Here is a 6008-nt window from a genome sequence, read left to right as displayed (position 1 = left end):
AATGGGGAACAGTAGATTGACATAGTGCTTTTGTTGTTTGTTAGGCCTGCTCATCTTGTTAGCAGACAAAAAGTAAATGTGGACAGTTCCTCCAATATCTTCAATATGCACCTTGGAAAGACCTGATCACTTGACGTAGAGCTGTGTGAGTGAGAGACACAATCCCTCAGGGAGAAGGGCACAATGCAGCACTCTGGGCCACAAAAGGCATGGATTATGTTAGGGAGCATTACGGCCACAAAGGGGTTGCCACTGTGAAGTTTGAGGCATTATCAAGTGCTGGTCAAATTGTGAATGAGAGACTATTGGAGTGTGTTCAGCCTGCGCAAAAACACAAAGCAGTGCTCATGCCTTTTAAACAACTTTTTTCAAATCATCAATATGGAGCCTTAAAATGTACAAAAAAAATGTTTGTAGAACAACTAAGGTTACATTAATATTGCGCACGAGGCTATTCTGTGTTGAGCGGTTAACAAAGAAATTGGTACTCCTATAAGCTTATATATTCAGCTTTGTTCAAATGTATTCTTCATGCTATAAAATAATGCCACAGAATTATAAGCAAACCAAGTCTGCTAAACGAATGAGTGTAGCCCACAGCCATTTGGCATAGCCACATCAGGACCAAACATAAGCACAACTTAGAGTATGCTATTATTTTCTTCTGAAATAGACAACATATTCTTCATATCATGCTTCTTTAGACCTTTCTAAAATAAATAATGGGTTTATTGTGAAGGTGTAGGCTATATTACATGGATTTATTAGACTTTTTAAAATGGCTTGTAGGCTAGAGTATGTGGAGATACTAAATGTGTTTATGTTAATTAACGGTCAATTATCGTGAGACAGTTATTTGCTTGATAATTACCGGCTGATGAAATTTAGTGACCGCCACACCCCTAATCCTGTTTGTCATGTTTTATATACATATTTTTCTTTAAACATTGACTGTTCACTACAAAGTCTTTAAACACAATCTTTCTCCACAAGCGGATTCTCGTCTGGCCCAGTAGTCACAGTGCACAGTTCGGAAAGTTCCATATTTAACTCAATGCTACTATTTGTTTTCCGTTGCAAAACATTTGAAACATTTCCACATTATATGATTTATTTATTTTTATTTCACCTTTATTTAACCAGGTAGGCTATTTGAGAACAAGTTCTCATTTGCAACTGCGACTTGGCAAAGATAAAGCAAAGCAGTTCGACACATACAACAACACAAAGTTACACATGAAATAAATAAACATACAGTCAATAATACAGTAGGAAGTCTATATACAGTATGTGCAAATGAGGTAGGATAAGGGAGGTAGGATAAGGGAGGTAAGGCAATAAATAGGCCATGGCGGCAAAGTAATTACAATATAGCAATTAAACACTGGAATGGTAGATGTGCAGAAGATGAATGTGCAAGTAGAGATACTGGGTTGCAAAGGAGCAAGATAAATAAATAAATACAGTATGGGGATGAGGTAGTTGGATGGGCTATTTACAGATGAGCTATGTACAGGTGCAGTGATCTGTGAGCTGCTCTGACAGCTGGTGCTTAATCTTGGTGCACCGATCCCTTTAGCGGGATCATTTTCATCAACATCCGCTGAATTGTAGAGCGCCAAATTCAAATTAAATGACTCAAAATATTTCATTTGAATGAAATCACAAGTGCAATATACCAAAACACAGTTTAGCTTGTTGTTAATCCACATGGCGTGTCAGATTTCAAAAACACTTTACAATGAAAGCAAACCAAGCGTTTATGTGAGGATAGCTCTCAGTAGACAAAACATTACAAACAGCAAAGTAGATTGGTCACGAAAGTCAGAAAAGCAATAAAATTAATCGCTTACCTTTGATGATCTCCGGATGTTTGCACTCACGAGACTCCCAGTTACACAATAAATTTTTGTTTTGTTTGATAAAGATTATTTTTATATCCAAAAACATCCATTTGGTTGGCACGTTTTGTTGAGTAATCCACAGGCTCGTGCAGGTCACGACAGGCAGACGAAAGTTCCAAATAGTATCCGTAAAGTTCGTAGAAACAGTAAAATGTTTTTTATAAACATTCATCAGGTTGTTTTTACAATAATATTTCAACCGGGCGGTAGCCTTTTCAATACAAGAGAGAAAAAAAAGGTCTCGTTCCTGTGTCGCGCGCATGAACAAATCTGGGAACACCTAGCTATCCACAAACGATGTGATTATCCTCACTCATTTTTCAGAATAAAAGCCTGAAACTATGTCTAAAGACTGTTCACACCCTGTGGAAGCCATAGGGAAAGGAATCTGGTTGATATCCCTTTAAATGGAGGATAGGCTTGCAATGGAACAGAGTAGTTTCAGAAAAACAGCACTTCCTGGTTGGATTTTCCTCAGGTTTTCGCCTGCAATTTCAGTTCTGTTATACTCACAGACAATATTTTGACCGTTTTGGAAACTTTAGAGTGTTTTCTATTCTAATCTGCCAATTATATGCATATTCTAGCTTCTGGGCCTGAAAAATAGGCAGTTTACTTTGGGAACGTTTTTTATCCAAACATCAAAATACTGCCTACATGCTTCAAGAGGTTAAAGCTAGTGAGGTAGATAAGAGTCTCCAGCTTCAGTAATTTTTGCAGTTAGTTCCAGTCATTGGCAGCATAGAACTGGAAGGAAAGGCGGTCAAAGGAAGAATTGGCTTTGGGGGTGACCAATGAGATATACCTGCTGGAGCGCGTGCTACGGGTGAGTGCTGCTATGGTGACCAGTGAGCTGAGATAAGATGGGGCTTTACCTAGCAGAGACTTGTAGATGACCTGGAGCCAGTGGGTGTGACGATGAGTACAAAGAGAGGGCCAGCCAAAGAGAGCGTACAGGTCACAGTGGTGGGTAGTATATGGGGCTTTGGTGGCAAAACGGATGGCACTGTGATAGACTGCATCCAATTTGCTGAGTAGAGTGTTGGAGGCTATTTTGTAAATGACATCACCGAAGTCGAGGATCGGTAGGATGGTCAGTTTTACGAGGGTATGTTTGGCAGCATGAGTGAAGGATGCTTTGTGAAATAGGAAGCAGATTCTAGATTTAATTTTGGATTGGAGATGCTTAATACGAGTCTGGAAGGAGAGTTTACAGTTTAACCAGACACTTAGAATATGTGGACAACTACAAATACCTAAGTCAGAACCGTCCGGAGTAGTGATGCTAGACGGGCGGGCAGGTGCGGGCAGCGATCGGTTGAGAGCATGCATTTAGTTTTACTAAGAGCAGTTGGAGGCCACGGAAGGAGAGTATGGCATTGAAGCTTTCTGGAGGTTAGTTAACACAGTGTCCAAAGATGGGCCAGAGGTATACAGAATTGTGTCTTCTGTGTAGAGATGGATAAGAGAATCACCAGCAGCAAGAGCGACATCAGTGATGTATACAGATAAGAGTCGGCCCGAGAATTGAACCCTGTGGTTCCCCCATAGAGACTACCAGAGGTCCGGACAACAGGCCCTCCGATTTGACACACTGAACTCTATCAGAGAATTAGTTGGTGAACCAGGCAAGGCAATCCTTTGAAAAACCAAGGCTGTTGAGTCTGCCGATAAGAATGTGGTGATTGACAGAGTCGAAAGCCTTGGCCAGGTTGATGAATACGGCTGCAGAGTATTGTCTCTTATTGATGGCGGTTATGATATAATTTAGGACCTTGAGCGTGGCTAATGAAAACACCCCTGGTGAACCACACTGAGGGAGTAAACAATTAACTTCCACATTTTTCCTGCAGCACCACTCATTGTAGCCTACAGCTAATAATAAGCTCAAGGCCTATTCAGATCGTGTCTTTTAGTAGAAACAGTAAAACATTCCGAAATCTATGACCTGGACCATTGGTAAGTAAACATCTTCCAACCCTGTTTAGCTGGACTACTTTATGCTCTGTATACAGTATGACACATAAACACAAGTTCATAGCAGTGATTTAGATAAACATGTGAGATAAGATGACAACTGGAACATTGAACTGAACACAATTGACCATTGAAATCCGTTATCGTCAGTTTAGCCATAAATGATCATCAAAGTTAAGTCAAAGAGGCTTTGAAAACAGTCATCGTTACATTGGTCACAGACACACAGATGAAAGAGTATTAGGGTGTTGTTTCTTGGGTGTGTGACACGTGGTCACTCTGTCTGACGTACATCCTCCTTGTTAAACCTTGTGAGATGCCTCTGGGCGGCGTCCATTATACATGGCCCTTTTATATTGAACTCCATATTCTTAAGGTCTTTGACTTGTGTCATCTTGTTTACCACCATAGATATAGAATATAAGCCAGTACGTTTATCTATTTGATATTTATGTGTACCACATAAGAGTGGTCTTTTTACAGTTAACTTTAACCAATACGAAAAGTTCTACCGTGTTATCTTTCGTATTAGATGTAAAAAAAAAAAAATGGAGAATATTAAGCATAACCATGGCCAATAACATTTGTATACCAAATGTATTGTTTGAGGTTAACACAAAAAACGGCAAGCGTGGTGGTTTGGGTTTGAAAAAGCACCAGGCCTGCAAGCTGGAGCCAGTTAACTCTCCTACCCTCCCTCCCCTCCCCCCACCCCACACTGGCGACTGACCTGTGATAATGACATAGTACGTCTGTAGTCACCCCCCAACTAAAACATTATGCTCCTTTGGCCTCAGTCCAACCTCCTCCGCCCCAAACCACCTCCCTGAACTCTCCTACTCGCCACCTCTTCAACCTTGTCTCCTAGATAGCATTGACACTGCAGCTGAGAAATGGACTCCCTCAAAACTCTAGATAGATGCGTTCTTTCCCTTTTAAAAAAGAGGCTACAATGAATCTCTCAAAGGCATACTGTGTTCAACTCACAAGGGAAACAGGGAGAAAGAGGCAGAGAAGGAGACAGAGAGGCAGGGAGGGAGACAGAGAGACAGAGAGGGAGACAGAGAGGGAGACAGTGAGTCAGGGAGGGAGGGAGGGAGGGGGCCTCACATGCCTGTGTTGACCTGTGTTTTGAACTCTGGTGCCTTTAACGAACTCACATTTAACTCACTTAATTTCACAAGACAGGGACATAACAGATCATTAGCCTGGCAATAAAGAATCAAAATAGTCTAGAATCAAAATAGTACAATCTCGAACTGTTCAGACTTTACAAATGTTTTCATGAGAAGACCTATTTCCGGGTTGTCTCCTCGTCCCACAAACTCTGTTGTATGTCAGCTGTTTTCCACCGCAGAATCAAAAATGGCCGACAATGGTGGATGCAGTGGATTGAGACGCAACCCAACCAGAAGTCTCTAGCTTAAAGTCATGGATTTCGATGAATGAAACGTCAATTAATGTATTATGCTAATTTGATTCCTGCGGACATTGAACTCCATATATTGACTTTTTCTATATTCTACTAGTTAAATAATATTAGTGACATGTATACAGGGCCTATAGAAAGTTTACACCCCTTTGAACCTTTTTTTTCACATTTTGCTGTCTTAAAATTACATTTAAAAAGGGATTAAATAAAAACATATCCCATAGATCTACACAACCTTCTCCACATTTTCAAAGTCAAAGAAAGTTATAGAAAATTGTCCAAATTAAGAAAACATAATAAAACTGAAATATCATAATTGGATAAGTCATCACTCCGCTGAGTTAATACTTGGAAGTACCTTTAGCAGCCATTACAGATGTGTTATCATTTTCATTAAGATTCTACCAATTTTGCAACTCTTAGGACAACATATATTCATAGTTTTGGTCAAAATTGTTCAGGGTCAGTAAATTCGGTTGGGAATCATTGATGGATAGTCATATTCTAACTTAGTCTCCGATTTTTAAAGCAGATTTAAGTCAGGGCTGAGACTGGACCACTCGGGATCACTCAACACCACTTGGAAAGCCATTTTGGTGTGTCTTTTGCATAACAATGTGTGTAATTGTCCCACAGAAAAATAAAACCATATGCCAGGGTTAGGTTTTCAGAATACATTTTACCTGGGTTTTGCT

Source organism: Oncorhynchus kisutch, linkage group LG13 (assembly GCF_002021735.2).
Source record: "Oncorhynchus kisutch isolate 150728-3 linkage group LG13, Okis_V2, whole genome shotgun sequence".
NCBI classification, from domain to species: Eukaryota; Metazoa; Chordata; class Actinopteri; order Salmoniformes; family Salmonidae; genus Oncorhynchus; species Oncorhynchus kisutch.
This window is presented reverse-complemented; position numbering follows the sequence as displayed.